Below are 22687 nucleotides of genomic sequence, written 5' to 3'. Positions count from 1 at the left end.
GTTGACTATGCACTGCAGTGAGGGAGGACACACACCATGAGGAATCATGAGGCATCTCAGTCAAAGGATGTTAGAAAGGACCTGGAGGATTTGGGTTTTGGTTAGGGGAGGGTTTGGGGAGGGTCTAAGGAAGCAGAAGTTTACTCTAAATTCAGTGCTTTCTGGAAGGGGGACAATTCTATGACTGGGTATCTTAATACATCTTATCTGTAGGGAGGGCACACCAGATGAAGACTAAAGTTGTAATGGGTAAAGAAGCAGCAGCCACTCATATTACTCAGAAAAGGGGGATGTTTAATATTTTATGGTTTGCACAGTGACTTTGTTTTAGTCTGGGCTTACACAAAATTATGAATGGCTTGTTTTGGCTCACTTCATCACAGTCACAGAATGCCCTTGTCTGATGCTAGTGTTCTCTGAGATTCATTATGTGTCAGCAGGAGAACAAGATGGCCTGACTTCTTTAACATACCTGACGCCTATCTATAAGTGTCAGGGGCTGCCTTCTTTTTCAGATCAATGTCCTGGTACTATAGTATCTGTTTTAGAGCAGTATGATTTTTGTGTGTGTCATGAACATTTCAGATTCTGTTTGTAGATGCTGTTATTTTAATCTTCAGCTTTGCCATTGTTTGTCTATGATCAGTTTATTTGATCTCGAGTTGCATTTTCCTAGCATTTAGAAACTTACGCATTAGGGACATGTAGGAATTGTGAGAAAAGTGAAGAGAGGCTCCTCCACATGAAGCAGTGGGCCAGCAGGGAAATTATCGGGAAGAGCAAGGTGAATGAAATGGTTACCAAAGTCTACTCAAGTGAGGGATGGATGAATGGATGGATGGATATAAAATATCAGGCCCATCTGAATTTCTTACCACCCCAGATAAGCTGCAATGATCCTGAATACCTCTAGTACCAATAAGCAACAAAGCACATGATTTCTACTATTTTATTATATATGTATGTATATATATTCATGTATGTACATACTCATACATATGTATGTATTGCACCTGATATTGACGCATAATACTGCAATTATGGGCTGCTAAAATTATGGGGAAAAACAGCAAATGTTCCAGGAAGTTTTCTTCATAACTAAGGGGAAAATAATAGGTAGGATGAAAACTCGGTAGAAAACTATATGCAACATTTAGTTTTAAACCCATTACCTTTGAAATCTGTCAGAAATCTCTTGTCAACTGTGGTTATTCTTAGAATCATAAGGTTTAAAGCCTATGAAATATTCATTTTCATGTAAATATAGAATGGAATCGGGGGGTTGGGGGCATGCCTTCCTTTTTCAACAGGTACTTCTGTAGAAACAGTAGTGAGAGATCCTTCCTTAAGAGGTGTGGGAAAGAACCCAGCTGTGCCACATGAGTGGCACAGATAACTGTAGAGATTGGATTCATACTTGAGGCTTCTTAACCTGGGCAGAGAGGACAGCGGCCCCTCTTACTTTCTGTATTCTTTGGAAGGACTAAGCCTACTGAGAGGTTAAACCACCAATTAAAATATGAAGTATTTAAAGGAAACCATTTAACCACTATATCTTTGCCGTAAAGTCTTGTCATAGCCAGTACCAGAGTCTCTGCCACCATAAGGTAGGAGGCTTCACACACAAAGGTAGGGAATGCCCTTGGTAAGCCCCTCCTTTTCCTGTTAGGGGTATGTGAAACCTTCCTTGCTCCTTTTTCTGTTTTCTTTCCTTTTTTTTTTTTCCCCCCAGAATGAGCATTCTGAGAAGAACAAAACGCTTCTCTGATAACTTTCACAAAATACTCTTTTGCTTGGCTCTCTAAGGTTTAAGAATTGGACACATAGTTTTCCATTCATTTCTCAAGTGTCAAGAGAGAATTAAGTTTAAAGGCTCTAATTCCCTTGCAGGTTATACTGTCTATCTAGATGAATTAATATTCAACACAGTTTTGGGAAAATCTCAGATGATTTGCAGGTTTGCAAATTGTTCAGACTCATAATGAAATCTCAGGCTGAGGAAATCGCTAAACAGTTCACGAACATGAGCTTTTTTCCCAGATGTCTATACATCTTGGATCAAGTCATTCGTCTGCCTTCTTTGCCTCATCTATACTGGACAAACAAGAGCTACTTGAGAAAATCACATCTACACTAACTGGGTGCCACTGCAAATTCATGACTTGCAACCACAGCTAGAACCTCAGTGATGCCTCATACTCCTGCTACATGTCTTCAGTCAGTTATTCTGCCAAACTGTCACCACTGACCTCATTCTCCTAGTCTCCATTTCCTCCCTCACCCAGCAAAGGGCAGTCCATTATCCATCCATTCCCACTCGTTCTTTTGTATACAATAGGATTTGCATCCCTTTTCTTATCCAAGGCTGTGTTTTGGATCTTTTACACTTCTACCCCTCAGGCACTTCAAACTGATGATTATTTCTGTCCTTTAGCTTCAATTTTCTCTCTTCTCCAATGTTTTCCCTTCAGAATATAAAATATTCTCAAGTCTTTTCCATTTTTTTAAAAAAACATAAACACCTTCACACAACTCCATGGCCCTCCAGCTCTTTCTTTTTCTTCTCCTTCCTTCTCCTCCTCCTCTTCTTCTTCTTGTCTTTCTCCTTCTACTCCTCTTCCTCTTCCTCCTTCTTTCCCTCCTCCTCCTATTCGTCCCCCTCCTGCATCCACTCTTGTCTCTTCCCATTTTTCACACTGCAGTCTGAATTTCACCTGAAGCAATCCACTAAGACTACACTTCCAAGGACTCAATCGTCCTCCTTTTGGCCAAATTGAATGGGCCTGTTCTAGCCCTTTCCTTACTTGATTTTTCTGAACATTGGCACAGTTGACCACCACCCCCATTTTGAAACTCTTTACTCCTTAGCTTCTGTGCACGTCTCTTCCCTGGTTTTGCACCTCCCCCTTCCCCATTCTTTTTCAGGTTCCTCTCCTTATACTGGTCTCTTAAGAGTTAGTATGTGCTACAGTCTCATCCTGGGACTCTTCTTATTCATTTCACTGTTTCTAGAAGATAACTACAGGTTCCTAAATCTAATCCCCACGTGTTGAAATCCATGTAGCCAACATTACTACTGTACTTCGATGCCCTATAGGTACTTAAACTCGACATGCCTGAATTTTTATTTCATTCTCTCTTCAACCCATCAGTGGAAACAGCAAATTATCATTGTGGTCATTCAAACCTGAAAGCTTTGCATTGACTTAGACCTCTCTTCCTCATTCAGCCTTCTCAATTCAACCAAGCCCAAAGATATGCCAATTCTACCTTCTAAATGAAGCCTCTCTGTTCATTATGTTGTTGCTTTAGTTAAGGCACTCAAAATTTCTCATTACTATGTTGTTTCTAGTTACCTTTCTAAAATGTAGCTTCCCATTTCTTTCTAGGCAAACTCTTGAGCAACATATAAGGTACTTCATGACCTGACAACTGCCAAACTCTCCAGCCTGGTCTCTTAGCCAGTTTTCTACATGAATCTTCACTCTGCTCATAACATCCCACTAGAAGTTCCTTTAAAACACCAAATTCCTCTTCTTTTATGTTTTCCTTATGCTTCTTCCATTCTAATCCTCCTACTTATCTTTTAAGGCTCATCTGTTATAATAACATCTTCAAACACTTACAAAGGAAGTGTTAGTAATCATTATTATTTCTGTTTTTGTTATTATGCCTCTTTTAGTGTGTAAGGCTGTTTGGTATCTCTCCTCTGCCGGCTCATAGTAAACCTACAGCATAGCATTGATCATACTATTACATACATCTAGTAATTGGCCCCTTGTTTTTATCATCACCTAGTTCTGAACTTCAACCGTTTTACTTTATTCTTCACTTACATTACTTGCTTGGACCCCAAAGCTGTTTGGGTTTGTTATCCCTGTTTAAAATACAGTGGTACCTCGGTTTTCAAAGGTCTCCATTGACGAACATTTCAGTTTACGAATGCTGTAAGTTTTATGGATCTGTGGTATCATTAGATAGTAACATTCATGCTAAATTTGCAGTTTTGGGGGTGATTTTAAAGGTCTGGAACGGATTAATCCACTTTGCATTACTTTCTATGGGGAAACCGAGCCTCAGTTTTCGAACATTTCAGAATTCAAACGGTATTCTGGAACGAATTACGCTAGAAAACCAAGGTACCACTGTAACAAAGATCATCAACAATTTTATAATGAAATTGTATTGTGGTGGTCTTGGTAATGGTGGTAATTACATTTATTGAGTTCTTACTATATGCTAGGCAATTTCTAGATGTTTTACATATGTAATCTTATTATAAAACTTATTATAAATCTCATGTAATGGGTGAGAAAACCAAAGATAAGAGAGGTAAATACCTTGGCCAAGTCATGCAGCTTATAAGTAGTGGAGTCCGGATCTGACCACATGCAGTAGTAGTCCAGAGCACAGAAAGGACAGGGAAAATGTTTTCCATACCCTGATACTAATCTTAGTGCATCCTATAACTCTAAGAGAGAGAGAAAGAGAGCCCAGAAAGTCAATTCAAAATATTTATCACATACCTACTTTGTGATTGAATTGGGTGTTTGAATAAAATACAGTTCTTCCCTAAAGTTTACCACCTAAAAAGGGAAATAAGATAGGAACATACCTCAATAACTAGGCAAAATATTATAAATAGCACTTGTAGAACTTACAAGAGCTATTGAATTTGAAAAGAAAGAAAGTTAAGGGCTGGCCCGGTGGCTCAGGAGGTCGATGGCCAGCGTGAGCCGCCGGCAGCCAGCCAGAGCTGCCATGAGTTGCTGTGAGCAGCTGACCAGCAACCGACTGCCTCAGCCAGGGGGAGTGCAAGGCTCATAATACCATCATGGGCCAGGGAGCTGTGTCCTACACAACTAGACTGAGAAACAATGACTTGAACCAGAGGGGTCGGAGGTGGGGGAGAGACAGAAGAGGGGGGATAAAAAAGAAAGTTAGATCTGGTTAAGACTCCAGCAGTAGCCAGCTGTCTGGACAGAACCATTCCTGTGATGGTGTTACACTGCTGGGAGAGTAATGTCCTGTCTTCTTCCTCCAGTTGCCTCCGTCACTGTTCTGGTTGTGTCTGGCACTGGTGACAGCCTTGAGAGTGTGCTAAGCATTCGCTTTGGCTGCTTACTTCTAGTCTGGAAGCAGACACACAGTAAAGAAAAAATCTGGTTTAGAAAAACTCAAAAAGTCTTTTTGGAAGAGGTGTCATTTGATATGTGCCTGAGTAGTTGAGCCTAATGGGTGAAGATGGTCACAGGGTGAAGAGTGGATGGGATTTAAAGGGTAGTTGTAGGGAATACAACAACAACCTTTTATTACCTTGCTATATGGCAAAAATATAAAAGAGGCAGGATAGAGGATTGTACTCACTCATACCTCAGAATCCCTTGACTGCTGCCACGCAGGCATGATGGAAGTTCACCATAAAACTCAGTCAATTCCCCTAAAACTCAGTCAATTCCCCTATTAGTTAGTGCCTTTCATCTGTACCAACTTCACTGGGCAGAGATTTTTTTCTTTAATGGTAGTTTAATATCCCAGGAGAGAATTGAGTTATCCTGAGGCCTCATATTTGAACAGCTTGGTTCTAGCCTGGAGAAAGTTCTATCAACTTATGTTGCTCCTGCCCAGAAAGCAGCTCAGTAAGCTTGGCTCTTCTACTCTGTGGATTTGTCAGGAGCCTGCAAGTACTTTTATTCAATGATTTTTTTTTATCTTTTTTTAGTAGATAACTATTTTTTGGATGCATTTTCTTCGGGAAAATAGCTAATGATCACAGGCCACATGAAGTTGGTGAGGGCCAGTTCTGACGTGACTGCTTGATGAACATGTCAACGTTAGACTCTCTTCTTTTAATTTATGACACAAAGAATCATTTTGAAATGCTTGGCTTACTCTTTATTTGATGACTTGCCTATGGAAAATGCTTCATAAATTGTTTTGTGATCCAGTGTACACATATAGAAATATATTCTCATATACATGATTGTAACACCCATTTTCTAGTCCTACTCTCTGTCAGGAATGAGAGGAATCAAGGTTCCAATGACTGACACATAATTCATGGCCTCTGTATTAGTCAGAGTAAGTAACGCTGGCAGCTGCAATAAACACCCCCTCTTAGTGTATTAACAAATAAACATTTAGTTCTCACTCACTCATATCATCATCCACTGGGGATCACTGTTTGGGAAGGGATGTTGTGCACCACACAGTTATTCAGGTACCCAGACGTCTTCCTTCTATTGGCCTTGCTCTGTCCTAAGGCCTCATACCCTTGAAGTCTTCTGCTGTAATCTCTGCATCTTGTCAAACAGACAAAGAGAGAGGGAGAGAGAAGAAAGGAGATAGAGGGAGGGAAGGAGGGGGGAGGGTGGATTGAGAGAGAGAAATGGGAACATGAGAGGTTATAAGAGAGTTTTTTGGAGCCAGACCTGGACATAACAAACCTGACCTCTGCCCAAATCCCATTGGCCATAAAAAGTTACATAGCCCCGTCTAGGTACAAGGAAGTTATGAAATATAACCTTCCTGTGTATCTAGGGGGAAAAGAAATGGATGGTAAAAAAGAAATGATTTGGTAAACACATAGCATTGTCTATATCATAGCCTTTATCTTCTTCATTATGCCAATTATTCTGAGTATTTTGAAAGTTTCAAAGCTCCCCCAACCCCACTCCTATCTCCCAGATATCAATGGAGCTTCGTAATAGGTTGGTGGAGAGAGCTGGGAGTACACAAATAATACAGTCTTCCCAACATTGCAGTACCCACTTTTTCCTTGATCATGGCTTTCTGCAGCTGCTTCCTATTTAGTTCAGTTAAAAAGCATAATTGAGGACCTACCATGAGCCAATCACTATCCTACATCCTGGGGAATTAAGGACAAATAAGACAGTCTCCGCTCTCAAAATGCTCAGTCTAGTGGGGGCCAGTCCTACTGTATTATGTCCTAACATCAACTCTAAAAGGCTTTCTCCAATGTCTTTCTCCTTCTCAGACTGCTTGTAGGTCCTTCAGAAAGAAGGCATATTGCTCTCTCCACACCAGCTCTAGACAACAGCTCTCTACAGAAGCCCGACTCGTTCCTCCAGGGACACTCTGCATCTACAAAAACCTTCTACAAACATCCCTAGAATTAATTTTGAGAGATAAGTCTATATAGCATAACTCAGTGTCATACCCCTGCTGATAACCAAGATTCTCTAGATTGTGTCCTAAGACATGACACAAATTCACTGTGTTCCCTGATCCAAGGTGAGCTCTCATACTATGTGAGTGACCGAGCTGTCCTAGGTGTTGCATCACGTGCCTCTAGAGGGCATGGGATCTTAGGTAGCTAGAAGAATTGGAGATAGTTCCAAGTTCCCCTTCACAAGTCTTCCCATAAGGAAAAGGGGGTATTTATGCAAAGCAGGTCTCGGAAACAACTACTGTTATGCCATGATTTCTCAAGGGAGACATACATGTGAATTAAATTATATAAAAAGTGTGTGTGTGTGTGTGTGTGTATAAAATTCAGGGAGAAATTTTGTGGGGAAAACTGCCTTAGGCCTGTTTAATTTAAGTTTAATTTAACACAGCAACCAAGTATTTTTTAACATTCAAGATGCCAAATTTCCTAAGATGAGTTCTCTGGAAGAAGTCCTAAACTCCCTCTCTGATCACTTCCTATCAAACTTGGTAGGGAAGGGTGTTTTGTTTGGGTGGGTTCAACTCCACTGTTGTTCATTTTGGTTGTAGTAAAAAGTCTTAAAATGTGTTTTTCTGAGCAAGTGGTTTCTCCCCTTAGTGCTAAATTCTCACCATTCCTGAAGTATTGTAAGAGCAACTTTAGTTGTCCTCAAGGAAAACATCAAAGGAGGGAAAAACATATTAATGCGCACAATAATTCAAAACCTCTTAAATTGTTCCCAAGTGTGGTGAGACTTTCTGGTCCTATCTCTGAGAAATCAATATTTTGGATCTTGTTTTAGCATGCACAGGAAACCAGTCTCCCGGTAGTTCCTCCTTATAATTCCTTTACAGGTTCCCTCCTAGAGAACTCCTAAAGTATCTTACTCAATAGTAATGTAGATTCCCAGAATTAGAAAATTATGGGTGAATGGAGTAAGCTGGTATATCAAGTAAGTTTACTTGCCTTGCCCGCTGACATTAGGTACTTATACTGAACCAGCAGGACAACAACTTTATTAATTTAGTGATAAGGTACACAGCACTGAAATTACATTTCTCCTTCATAAACAGAGAATATAAAAGCATAGTTACTATTGTAAAGGAGCTTAAAATCCAGATGTGGACACTTGAAGCAGGAGCCCCAGCTGTAACGTAAACTCCATGAGAGACAGCTGTATTCACTGCTGTATCCACTGCTGTATCCCCAATGCCTGAATAGCTCTTGGCATATGATAGACCCTCAAGAATTATTTGTTGGATGAATGAAGATCAAACAGCATAAAGGAATATATCATCAGGTACTAAAAATGTAAGAGTGGAAGGCGTTCAGCAACAACAGTGAAGATGGAGGAAGATGGTAGAGTAGAGCAGAGCCATGAAGAGTTACAGACTTCAGAGAAGTGGAGGAGAGAGAAGTGGGCAGACCAGACAGGGAAAAGAGAGACAGAATAGAGGAGGGAATTGCCATGGTGCAGTGAGGAAATGGGCTTCACTCGAGTCAGAGGAGTCACATGGGGGTGTAATAGAAACCAGGCAGATCAGCGTGGGAGTACGGACTTAGGCATAACATCTGGGTTTGTGTCCTAACTCTGCCACGTAGTCATGACCTACTTTAGCCTCATTTAGTATCTCTATGGGAATAACACTACAGGACATTTGTTAAATAGAAATCAAGAAGATATGAGTGATGAAAAAGTTGTAAACTTTAGCTGCTTAGAAGATGGTATTATTATTGCTATTATTGATGAAAACAACGTTCTGGGTGGCCTTTTGCTTCTACTGGTTTTCTGAGTGGGAAAATGTTTCACAGAATGACCCTAGGATGTATGTCTGGGAAGAAATAGTTAAAAAATGAAATCTAATGATTGCTTATTGAATAATTTCAAAACAGGATAAGCGAGAAAATTCTTTTAAGATTCCTAAGTAAGTGTTATAAGTGATATTGAAGTTAAATTTGTGTAATTAATTTAATTTATTATGAATTGAATACATATTCATTTCACAAAGTTATTATGTGTAAAGATTCATTCATTCACTGAGTCAGTTAAAGAACTTGATTAGAATAATACCGAGCCACATTTGTATTGTTTAATAATGTTGGACAAAGCTTTATTGTTTTTAATGATTCTCGGCCAGTATAATATTTCTTATCTTCAGAGAACTTGACAACATTGATTTAAACTTCTTTTCAACTATATTCTCAAGTTAAAGTCAGTATTTCTAAGTATGCCTAAAAGCAAAAAGTAAGATTTGCTGGGTATCAGTTAAAGAAACTATTGAAGAAGCAAAAGTGAAAACTGCATATTCATGGAGTAGAGACAGTTTCAGCAATGACGGCATTGTCTTAAAACAAATTTAGACAGTATGGTCTGCTCATAGTTGATCAGACTGCATAGACGGTTTCAGCAAATGAACAGAACTCCTACCCACTCCCCTATTCTGAGCCCAAAACAGACATTACGAATCAATCACACATTCATTTAGCTAGTCATTTTCTTTGCCATATAGAGTTCTAGAAGCCAGTACCAGTAGGTCAGAGTTGGCATAGGCAAAATAAAATCTGCCTACTATCCTAATGGATGTCTCTACAAAGTTCAAACAAGGAAAACCCTTTGTCACTGTTTATGGCCTGCAATGTGTAAGTGCATATAATTCAAATACATAGATACAGCACTTATATGAAAGTAATGTCTCAATCCCCCTTCCCATGTATTGCTTTCTTCATTTATTTGGCCCTTCGTTATTGATTCATTTGACTGGTGAAATCTCTCTCTCTCTCTCTCTCTCTCTCTCTCTCTCTCTCTCTCTCTCTCTCTCTCTCTTTACTGTCTCTCACCTTACATTGGGTGCTAATGGGAGAAAAAAAGATATATCAGATCTACTTCCTGCTCTGGACAAGTACACAGTACGGCATAGTAGGGAGGTAAGATCTAGCTATATGACCCAGTCAAACAGTCAAACCCTGCTGCTTTTGAAAATGAATGTGATCATTTGAACTTTTTCTTTGTTTTAAAAATGAAAACGCACTCAAACTGAAAAAAAAAGTTAAAAGGATGCATTTATTCCTGATTTCAAGAAAGCTCTTGGGGGAATTTCTTGTTGGCTTAATTATAATACTAGAAGCTATTAGGTTGGTGCAAAAGTTATTGCAGTTTAAAAAGTTAAAAATAATTGCAAAAACCACAATTACTTTTGCACCAACCTAATAGAAGCTAAGAAGACTTTAGAAACCAAAACACCTAATTACTAAATTACTCCCATCCAACCCACAGTACTGTTTGGATTAAGCCGCCCTTTTCCAGAAACATAGAGGGGAACTGGAGAAGAGGTTCTGTGACAGGAAAATCAGGTGAGGACCAGAGTGATTTGGGTTCAGCAGGGATGAATTCACAGTTCTACTCTGTAACCCGATGGCTGGCTGGGTTACCTTGGGAAAATTACCTGCTTGCCTTAGGTTGTATTCCCCCCAAAGCTTTCCCTGAAACAAGGATTTAAGGCAGGGAGTTTATTTGAAAGGTGATCCCAGGAAGCACTGATGGGGAGTGAGGAAATGAGTCAGAGAATGGAAGGAGGCTAAGAAGCACTATATAATTGAGCAGGTTACTCCTGTGGGCCACCAGGTGACCTCTGGAATCGGGAAGACAGTGTAGAACACACCTCAGGTACCCAACCTGAGGAGAGGAAGCTTTCATCATTGGCCAAGGGCTGATCCCATGGACATTATTTCCAGCATTCGCAGCCTGCTCTGCTGTCTGGGAGAGTGCAGTAGGATGCCCATGTCTAGTGAGGCAGTTGAGTGCCATGGGGCTGGCTGTGAGTGGGGCACTGACAGCATCTGCTGGCATGACCTCTCTGAACTTCAGTCCCTCTGAAAACCAAGGACAATAGTATTCATTTTGTAGGGACTTTGTGAAAATTAGTGATCACATATTAAAGCACCTAGTAAAAAGCAAATAATAACTGGCTTGATAACTGGTAGCTCTTAAATAATGATATCAAAGATTTTCCTTTAGTTTCTGCTTATGAAATTTGTTTACACTTGGGAAGGTCACTTGACATTTCTGAGCCCCCATTTTTTTAACTCTAAAATCAGTGATGAGGGCAAACCAAACCATCTCATTGCATATTGCATATTCCCAGGACTAATAATCTGATTCTTCATAGTTTGGTTTCCCATGTCCTTTGGCACTAGAATTCCCTCTGGTCTCTATGCTGGTGACTGTGAACTTACTTGGGCTGATATGATCATGTGTGTGTCCTAGGTTATTTTTGATAAATCATGGTAGCTCCTGAAGAAGTTTGGAGGTAAGGGTTTCTTACTTACCTGACAACTTCATTATTAAGTTATAATGAACAAAAATCTCAAGCCAGTACTCTCACATATAAAGCATTCTTTCATTAGACATGTCATTAGCAAATAGACACACACATGCCATTCATGTGACCTGTTCTATCCACTTAATCACGTTCCAGCTCTCTATTTTTAGGTGCTGTAACCCCCATCTTGCACAAAACATTCACTGACTGTCATCATAAGGACTCCAGGGGCAGGATGGCATCACCCTTGTGGCCAGCGTCAGGGATCCAGGATCACCCCGTGATCCTGCCTGGGCCTGGGGCTACTTAGGGATGTAGCCGAGCTTTGGCATCATGAATGAGGCTGGCGGCCATAGGCCAAACTGGATCCCTCTGCCCTTGTGGAACAAACATGAGGAGTGTCTCTGAACTATTTCTGCTAATCCACATATAAATATAATGAATACCTCCAATTTCACTAATGAGAGCCCATTTCTAACATTCACCATGCTACAAAACAGACTACTAATTACATCAATAAAAAAAGAAAACATTTCTGACTTTCAGTATGTTAATTGGCAAAGCATAGCTTGTGAATTAAGATGCAGAAAACAGAAACCTGTGGTAGCTAATTGGAAAGACCACCCCTGCATTGTGCTTTCTTGATTAGCATGCAGACAGCACCCAGGTTTATAGCTTAACCTAAGTAACGGCCGCATAGTGTCATGCCGCACGTGCCGGTGCACTTTTTTTAATTGTTGTAAATTGTACATAACATAAAACATCCTTTTAACCATTTTTTACTGTTCTGAGGCATTAAGTACATTCATATTGTTGTCTGTTACCACCATCCATCTCCAGAACTTTTTTAGCTCCCCAAACTGAAACTCTGAACTCTGTACCGATAAAACAATAATAATAATTTCCCTTCTCCCCTCTCCCCAGCCATTCTACTTTCTGTCTCTATGAATTTGACTTCTCTAGGTCCCTCATGTGAGTGGAATCATACAATATTTTTCCTTTTGTGACTGACTTATTTTACTTAGCCTAATGTCTTCAAAGTTCATTCATGTTGTAGCATGTGTCAGAATTTCATTTCTTTTTAAGGCTGAATTATATTCCATTGTGTGTATAAAACATATTTTGTTTATCCATCAGTGGGCATTTGAGTTGGTTCCATGTTTTGGCTACTGTTAATAATGCTGCTGTGAACATTGGTGCACGAATATATGCTGAAGTATTTTTAAGTAAATTACAGACATAGCCATCTTGTAGTTTTAGTAGGAATCTAAGGAACTCAGCAGATAATACAAGCAGAATATTGCCTAATCCTTAGTGTTACTGCAGTGTAGAAAAGCACTTGTACCTTCTTTGATACCTTAGTACAACTGAAAACACTGCTCTTACAGATCTTCAAAATAAGATTTTGGAAGGAGACAGTTTAAAACTCTTGATTTGTTATCATAAGATTGATTTTATATTTCATCTCCAAAATAGCTTTTCAAATATCCATCCTGTAGTTTTTTAATTTCCTACATAGTACTTTCATTCTAAAATCACATAAATTTACATAGCTCTTTGGTAATTCTGTGTGGTTTCCAGATGCAGTAGTATAAAATATTATATTCTGTGACCTCAGCCTTTTGATCAGTGAATGCTGAAATGTGCCCTCACCTTCCACACCATTGGGATGGTACATTACTTCATAGATTTATATTAACCTCCCTCTGCAAGACCACGATTATACAGAGTGTCTGCCCTGAATTCTGATGATGGCCACAAATGAACATAGTGCTTACATATTGGCAGAGATAGGAGGGTTTGGATTCTGTGCAGGAGGGATTGTTTGTGTGAGCATATATGTTTGAAAATCAGGAAAATCAAGGACCAGGTACTGTACTTACTTATACGAGATGCCTGCCAGAAAACATCTGACTAGACTTCTGGACCTGTTATCCATTAATCTGTTTATCCTTGATATGCTGGGAAAGAGGTGTGTTTCCTAAGTGATGAGTTCCTGCGTCCTGTCCCTGTTGCTTCCAGTGATAGACTGCAAGGCCCTGGAAATGTCAGCCTTGGACTTTGATGGTACATTTATTAACACATTTTTATTGAGCACCTACTCTGTCAGGCACTCTGCCAGAGACTTTGGAGACTTGGTGAGTGAATCAAAGTTTCTTGCTCTCGTGGAGCTCAGATTCTAGAGCTGTTCCTGATATGGTAGCTCCTAGCCACCTGTGGCTATTCAAATTAAAATGTATATTTAAATTAATTAAAATTAAAATTAAAAATTCAATTCTTCAGTTGCACTAGCCACATTTGAAGTACTTAATATCCACCTGTGGCTGGTGGCTACTGTACTGAACAACGAAGACACAGAGCAATTCCATCATCACAGAAAGTTCTATGGGATGATGATACAGGAAATACATAATAAATAAGTAAACTATAGAGTGATAGAAGGTAGTAAGTGCTATGGAAAAGAGAAAAGTATAAATGTGTAAGGGGAATTAGGAGAGCTGGAAGTGGTTGGAGAGCAGTTGTAGTATTAACATGGTGTTCAGGGTAACTGTTTCTGAGAGGTGAGATTTAAATAAACTTGAAGCAAATGAGGATGTTAGCTAAGCAGATACATTCTATGGTAACAGGTGGGAAGGCAGAGTCTGTGGGTGCTGATGTTGGTGAGGAGGACATGGTGGTCGGAGGGTGTGCACGTTCTCATCTCATTTATCAGGCTCATTTCCAGAGGACCCCTGAATACGAATGCCTTGCCAGAGTGCTCTTTCAGCTCAAGCTTGACTCTTTTGATTAATGTAATTTCTATTTAAGGATTCATTGATGATTCAGTTTTTAAAGTCTATTCAATACTTATATTCCACATTGTATAGCTCTTTCACTTTCACAATTTCTCCATGAAGAAATCAAGGCACAGAGAGGCAATATATTGTCAAGAAATACACAATCAGTAAGTGATAGAAACAATTCTGTTGCCATTTCCTTCTGACTCATGATACCAAGAAACTCCCACTAGATGTTTGAATATACGCGGTCTGACAATTAAGTTCATGAACTTGTTGCAACATGTTGCTAACCATTTTTGATGTCAGAGGGATTATTCATTATGAATTTGTACCAACTGGACAAACAAACAGTTAGCCAAGCTTGCTATTTGGAAGTGCTGAAAAGGCTTCATGAAAAAGTTTGACGACCTGAACTTTTCACCAACAATTCATGGCTCTTGCATCACGACAATGCACCAGCTCACATAGCACTGTCTATGAGGGAGTTTTTAGCCAGTAAACAAATAACTGTATTGGAACACCCGCTCACTCACCTGATCTGGCCCCCAATGACTTCTTTCTCTACCTGAAGATAAAGGAAATATTGAAAGGAAGACATTTTGATGACATTCAGGAAATCAAGGGTAATACAATGACAACTCTGATGGCCATTCCAGAAAAAGAGTTCCAAAATTGCTTTGAAGGGTGGACTAGGTGCTGGCATCGGTGCATAGCTTCCCAAGGGGAGTACTTCGAAGGTGACTGTAGTGATATTCAGCAATGAGGTATGTAGCACTTTTTCTAGGATGAGTTTGGAAATTTAATTGTTCAACCTTATATTTCTTTTTTTTTCACATTTTTTTTTTTCTATTAGTTTCAGGTGTACAAAACAGTGTAATAGTTAGACATTTACACCCTCACAAAGTAATAACCCCACTCCCCCTCTTATTTGGGAGTCCATTTCATGGACGGTGTAGATGACCAACCTCATATTTCTTGGTATAGGAGTCTGGGAGTTCTCTAATAAGAATTCTGATTTTAAAAGCTTAATGCAATTATTTCAATAAAGAAATCAATAAAAAAACTAAAAAGATAAATAAAAACAAGCTACTTTCTTTTCATAAATTTTATTTTTTGAGTGTCAAAATGTGTGACTTCTTTTCAGATACTGAAACCTATGACCTCTTATGCACTTTGTCTAATGCAATAACTTTCTGAATAGTCAAGTGATTTTAGCAATATCTTGTGTGCCACCCCAGTTTTACCCCAATTGGAAGGAAGGATTTGGGGAGGGATAGTAGAATGAAGAACTGAAGTAAGGCTCCTCATTTGTAAAATGAGAATAAAATCCACTTTTGTGTTACTCATAGAGAATTGATTAAGATCAACTTTAAAACATACCCTGAAGCATTTTCAACTTAATAGACTAAAAGAAGTTACATATAGCCAATACCATAGTATTTAAAATAGTATTTTGTAACCAAAGTTCAGGTCAACTTCTAGTTCACCTAGGGAAAGAGTCAAACTTTTGAGTGGTGACACTCCACCCCATTTTCTCAAGGACTTCAGCCTTTGCCGCATCCTCTCCCTACACATCTTCCGCCTTCATCCTTAGTGACTCCAGCTTCCAATGCTGAAGGTCATCACCACTCAACCAGCCCATCCATCAGCCTTGGCACTCATCATTCAAGCACTGCTCTCCTCCAAACATCTGGATCCATAAAACCACCTTCACTGATCAACACTGCCTTATACGTAGCACATTTCTTATGCCTCCTGAACCTGCCCCTTTTTCTCCTGACTCCCAAATTCTTCACCCTTTCATAATCTCCATTGGTTCTGCCGTTTTACTTCCCCACATCTAGCCATGACCCATTTCAAGTACATTCTCAATAGCAACTATACGCTTTTATTCTCCATACCTTTATTTCCATTATAAATCCATGCTATCTCACTCTCAGAATTTTTCCATCCATCTCAGGAAAACCCTCTTTCAAATTCTCTATAGCACCCTGTTCAGAACTGTTTGCAATTCCTCCAGTCTCAGCCTGACTTCTTTGTCATTTTCATTGAAGGTCTATCCTCTCTCTGCATTCAGATGTTAGAGGACATCCATCATGAGCTCTCATGATTTTCTTTCCTCCCACCATTCACAATTTCTCTCAGTTCTCCATCTTCTCTTCTCACAGAGAGGACACATGTTCCTCCTCATTTCTAAGGGTGAACCATCCATGTCTACCAGAACCTTCTTCTGTAAATGATCGCCTCTCTTCAATGATTCTGCCTTTTGACCTACAAACATGCTACAAACAAACTAAAATTCCATAGGCTTTTTAATTCCTATAAATGAATTTTCTATTTCCCTTCTCTTTCTTGGTGGTGAATTTTATGGGATATATAGTCAGTGGTTTGGCTCCTACCACCCCATCCACTGTGATGACCTGGACTACCTTTCTGGCCTCAACTCCCACGCCCGCAATCGCCCTTCCTGAGACCCACAATGCACTTTCCCAACCCCCTACCTTTTATCTTCCTGTCTCATCCCCCTGAATTGCCTTTCCCCTGCCATTCGTTAAAGGTCACTTTGAAGTCTGCTCAAGACGGCATTTTCATGAAGCCATGCTGTCCTTTACCCAATTTCTTTTTTTTTTTTTTTCAGTTCTTTACTGAAATGTAATTGACATAGAGTAAAATGCACCCAGCTTGATAAGTTTTGATAATCATCTACACCTGTGTCACCACCACCCAAATTAAGATATAACATTTCCATCTCAGACAAGTGTCCTCATCCTCCTTTCGAGTCAACCCCCAGCCTTCCCTCATCTCCAAAGGGGATGATTTCTATCACCAGTTTAGTTTTGTCCGTGCTTGAACTTCATATAAATGGAATAACACACAGAGTGCTGTGTCATATTTCTTTAGCACTACATCCTGTTATTGAGATTCATCCATGTTGTTGCATTTGTCAATAATTCATTCTTTCTGATTGCTGAGTACATTCCATTATATGAATATGCCACAATTTCTTTATTCATTTTCTTATTAAATTTACATTTAGCTTTTGTTCAGTTCTTTGGGCATTTATGCATAAAGTTACTATGTACATTCTTATTCAAATTTTATGTGGATATATGTTTTATTTCTTTTCTTGGGAAACATCTAGGAGTCGAATTACTGGGTCAGAGGTAGATGTATGTTTAACTTTGTAAGAAGCTGCCAAACTGTTTTCCAAACTGGTTTTACATTCCCACCAGCAGTATACGAGAGTTCCAGTTGCTCCACATCAATTTGTGTCCTTACTTTTGTGTCCTTATTCATGCTTTCCTTTGACATGTTGCCCTGCATTGTTAGAGCGTCTTATCTCTACTAGAGCAAGATTTCAATTGTGCCTCAGTCATCTTTGCACAGCCACAGTCTAGCCTTCTTCAGAGCTGGCTCTCTCTAAATCTATACAAAACAGAACAAAATGGAGCCCAGTGAAGGAGCTAGGGACTCTGAGAATTTTGTACAGACAGCCCAGTGGCCCAACAAAATCAATATGATCTAACTCTCCCGGCAGTGTATTACAATATTGCAGCCTCGATGCAGGGCTCATATGGCCATTTGTTACAGTCTTTAGGAAAGGCTTTTTACCAGATTCATAGCAGCAAGTGATACCAATTATTGGATTTCTTTCCCAACATAAAAAAAAATAGCTATTTGTAGCCTTTTGAAGCTGGGTAAATGAGCCATTGATCTTACCTGTAGAACACTACAGGGTATTTTTGTTCTGTCTTAACTTTCAATATTCTCTTACGGAAGTGCATCTCTCCAGCCCAGCTGGTCTAATCATTATTCCCTGGGCATACCCTGTTTATATCCTCTTCTGTGCCTTTTCCCACAGTATGGGGAAAACTCTTACTTGGCTTGCCGTTCCTTTTTTCATCTTAGAAACTAGATCTTCAAGGTCTGGCACAAATGCCAATATCTCCATGAAACTTTCCCAGCTGCTTCATCCTTCAGTAATTATTCTCTCCTATAAATAATTTTAACCTTCCCAGGGTAGGATGATGGCCCCCATCTTAGTTTCCAGGGCTTCTGGGTTAATAAAGGCAACCCAGGGCAAAAGCGAGCTCCCTAAATGGTAAGTGTACCCCAGATGTCTGTGGCCATATTCCAAAGGGCCAGCTGCTATGCAGAACCTCTCCTTTGACATCCGTTGCTCAAAAAGCCACTCTACTTCTAGCCAGCACTGTCTGCCTCCTGCCATCATCTTGAACTAATAAATTGCTTCAGACTATGTTTCATCACTCACCAATCAGTGGAGAGCTTGAGTTGCATTCAAGATCACATAGTAAAGCATTCAGTCTTCTGGGTATGTGGGAAAGCACTGAGTAATATGGTTCTGCCTCAGGTTTCCAATACAGGCTGCTCATTTTCCAAAGGAGACATAGAAATACTCAGCTTAAATTTGGCAAATATCTTGAACAAGGCAAGAGAGAGGGCCTAACAACCCTGTAGGTTTTCTTTGCTCTGTTCTCTGTTGCTCTCTCTCAAAACAAACAACCACCTCGTCTGTTCCCTCACACACTCCAGGCATTTAGTTATCCCAGGTGGCCTCCTGAAAGGCAGCCTAGAAACCAGAGTCTTCTCCTTCAATTCACATTGTCTACACTGGGCTCCAAAGAAATCCTTCCTACTTATTACTAGGAAATGGGAGCTGGAGTATGCAGTGATGTTACCTTCCCACACTTCCTTATTTGCCCTTTTGGTCGTGTCTTCACCAGGTTATGGTACTCCATTTTTCTCCTCACCTCCTAGTCCCTACGAAATATGTTTACTCATTCAAAAATATTTAATTCCTTTTTTGAATTTTTGAATTTTTTCACTAGACACTATGGTAGAAGTTAGAAGTCCAGCATTGGTCAAGATAGAAACTGTGCTTACTTCTGGAGCTTACATTTACTAAGAGATACAGATACACAAGTAGACAACCACAGAACTGTGTCCTGACTGCCGTACATATTATTAAAAGTACAGAGGGCTGTAGGGACTCTTGGGAGGAGCGCTGAGTCTGGTCTCAGGAAGTCTGGGAAGGCTTCAAAGAAGAGGTGGCATTTAAGCTAGTAAGAGTTACCAGAAGTCAGTGCAAATATTTGAGGGTGGGGGCTTCACATAAAGGACATATGTGGGAACACCCAGAAACTGGAAGTGTGGCACAATAAGGTACAGAAAGAAGTATGGTGTGTTTGGAAAGCAGAATGCAAGAGAGAGTGATGAAAAATTAAGCTGAAAGATAAGCAAGGGCAGTATTATAATGTGCCTTTCATGTAAATTCTAATAAGCAGAAGGGACTTCTTGTAGCAAAGGGGAGCCATTCCAAAACTTAGGTAAGGAAGTGAGAGGACACCTTTTGTGTTTGGAAAGGTCACTCTGGCAGTAGCTATGATAGCATGGATTGGAAGGGCAAAGATGGAACACGGGGGAAGACCAGACAAGAGATGATGACAGCCGCAAGAAGGGGCATGGCAGGATGGATGGAGAAGATGGAGAAGACTAATGATGGCATGGCCTGGTGATGAGATGTGAGAGTTGAGGAAGAGGGAAGGGTAAAGGATGAGGCCAAGTTTCAGGCTTGGATTATAATGGTGCATTCACAGAAGCAGAGAACACAAGAGTTTCAGGTTAGGGTTCAGAGACAAGACATTCTTTAGGTCGTTTGATATGCATCTGGGCCTCAGAAGTGGCCTGGGCTAGAGGGGGTATAAATCATCAAAACTCAATGGTCATGCTCACACAAGAGTAGGTTAGACAGCCTAGAAGAAGTGGAGGACTGAGGATACTAAGAGAAACATATAGAGAAGACTGAAAGGGGGCCACCAGGGAATGGGGCAAACCAGGAGAAGGGAATCACCGAGACAGGTGCCAAGAATAGTCTTTCATGAACAGATGATCAACCAGGTCCAATGTCCCAGAAAGTGACTGTATATTCATTGGATGTTACAACCAGAAAGGTGAGCAGGGTAAGTGCAATTTCAGGGGAAGAGTGGAGGTGACATAGATTGAAAGGTGAGTGGGAAATGAGGAAATAAAGATGGCAAAAAAAGGAACTTACTCAAGAGATTTGGCTTTAAATTAAAGAGACAGAACAGTAGCTAGAGAAGAGTATAGGGTAAAGAATTTTTTAGTATATTTTAGAATGAGGTAGAGAGGTGAATAAATGAAATCTGTGGTGAGAAGCAGTTGCAGGAAATAAAGCAAATAACAGGTGGGAGAACATAAGCACTGTATTTTCTTGATAACAAAAAAGTTCTCTGATGGTGGGCTGAATCCCCAATTTGCAAAAGAGTTAGTAAATTGAGTTCCTTGTGGTAGAAGCAGATCCATTCCCAGCTGAGGGTGGCCTTGGACAAGTAACCTCATTTCTCTACCCGAAGTGAACATAATCACACCCACCTCTAGATTATTCTGCAATTTAATAAGCCTTATGAAGGACGGACAATGAAGTTCACAAACTCATCCTAGAAAAAGTGCTACATACCTCATTGCTGAATATCACCACAGTCGCCTGCAAAGTACTCCCCTTGGGAAGCTATGCACCGATGTCAGCACCTAGTCCATCCTTCAAAGCAATTTTGGAACTCTCTTTTTCTGGAATGGCCATCAGAGCTGTCCTCATATTACGCTTGATGTCCTGAATGTCATCAAAATGTCTTCCTTTCAATATTTCCTTTATCTTCAGGGAAAGAAAGAAGTCATCGGGGGCCAGATCAGGTGAGTAGGAAGGGTATTCCAATACAGTTATTTGTTTACTGGCTAAAAACTCCCTCACAGACAGTGCCGTGTGAGCTGGTGCATTGTTGTGATGCAAGAGCCTTGAATTGTTGGCGAAAAGTTCAGGTCGTCTAACTTCTTCGTGCAGCCTTTTTAGCACTTCCAAATAGCAAACTTGGTTAACTGTTTGTCCAGTTGGTACAAATTCATAATGAATCATCCCTCTGATATCAAAAAAGGTTAACAAACGTTGCAACAAAGTTCACGAACTTAATTGTCAGACCAGTGCCTGGCACACAGTAGCAAGTGCTTAATAGATGTTAGCTATAATTATCTGCTGAAGTTGAAAGTTCCAAGAAAATAACTTATCTTGTCACTTCCCACCCAGGCTGCTAAATATACTGAAAACATGTCTTTTTACCTTTGTTTTCTAAATTGTTGAAAATCAGACCCACTGTCTAGAGCTGGACCCATTCTGTCTGCAGAAACGCTTGAAGTTTGTATTGCTTAGCTGCTGCAGAGGTAACAGAAGTGTCCATCACGAAATCAGTGAGCACATAGCTGAGAGAAGTCTCTTTTGGGTTCCTACTCTGTTTGTTTCCAAAGCTTTTCCTCTGGTTTTCTAGTGAAATTTCTCCATTTTCAGGAGGGGTGCCAAATGATGGGGATTTCATAATACTCCTAACCCCAGGCACCTGATTTGTGTAATTGCAGTGGTGGGGATTTGAATTGTCTTTTGAAGAGGCCCCATACTGTTTGTCTGTCAAATCATCTGCATGTTTGTGGAACTGATATTGTAGGAAATGAAGAATGTGAGAGTATGTTTCAAAGTAGCTGGTCGGTGATCCATAAGTATTGAAAGGTCGCCCTCTGGAAGATACCGAGACTAGATTGTGTCCTCCTAAGGCAGCATGACAGGGTGGAAGCCCTACAGGATTTGCCCTCAAATTTTGGCTCTCTTGTTTAGCAGCTGTAGGAACTTGGACTAATTTACATATCTAATTTTTTTTTTTTTTTTTTTTTTACAATTTGATATTTTTTTTATTACTAGTTTCAGGTGTACAAAACAACATAATGGTTACCCATTTACATACCTAACAAAGTGACAACCCCAAATCTACTTCCCATCTGACACCATACATAGCTATTACGTATCATTGATGATATTCCCTATGCTGTACGTTACATCCTGTGACTATATATATATATATAGATATAGATATAGATATAGATATAGATATAGATATAGATATAGATATAGATATAGATATGTTTATATATATATATATATATATATATATATACATATATATGTTTATATATATATTATATAAATTATAGTTGACATTCAGTATTATTTTATATGAGTTTCATGTGTACAGAGCAGTGGTTAGGCATATATATAATTTACGAACTGATCCCCCTGATAAGTCTAGTACCCATCTGATACCATACATAGTTTTCACATTATTGACTGTATTCCCCATACTTTATTTCACATCCCCATGACTATTTTGTGACTACCAATCTGTACTTCCTAATCCCTTCACCTTTCTCACCCATTCCCCCAATCTCCCTCCCATCTAGCAACCATCAATTTGTTCTCTGTATGTATGAGTCTAGTTCTGTTTTGTTTGTTTATTCTGTTCTTTAGATTTCACATATAAGCGAGATCATACGGTATT

General features: G+C 39.7%; 1 protein-coding gene, 1 long non-coding RNA gene and 1 other non-coding gene across 3 annotated transcripts in view; 2 read left to right on the top strand and 1 right to left on the bottom strand.

Moving 5' to 3' along the window:
* LOC141567812 (carboxypeptidase Q-like) overlaps positions 1–22687 on the top strand; it is a 131811-nt gene that overhangs the window by 72026 nt on the left and 37098 nt on the right. The gene's annotated exons all lie outside the window — the stretch shown is intronic.
* Positions 1066–21559, bottom strand: LOC141567814 (uncharacterized). Its single transcript, XR_012490653.1, has 3 exons — positions 21424–21559; positions 6156–6296; positions 1066–5132 (listed from the first exon to the last, which is right to left on the bottom strand). It is a non-coding gene; the product is annotated as an uncharacterized LOC141567814 (long non-coding RNA).
* Positions 4958–5147, top strand: LOC141567960 (small nucleolar RNA SNORA74). Its single transcript, XR_012491005.1, has one exon. It is a non-coding gene; the product is annotated as a small nucleolar RNA SNORA74 (small nucleolar RNA).

Source organism: Rhinolophus sinicus, linkage group LG12 (assembly GCF_036562045.2).
Source record: "Rhinolophus sinicus isolate RSC01 linkage group LG12, ASM3656204v1, whole genome shotgun sequence".
NCBI lineage: Eukaryota > Metazoa > Chordata > Mammalia > Chiroptera > Rhinolophidae > Rhinolophus > Rhinolophus sinicus.
Note: the sequence above shows the minus strand (reverse complement) of the source record. Positions and strands in the feature narration are given on the sequence as shown.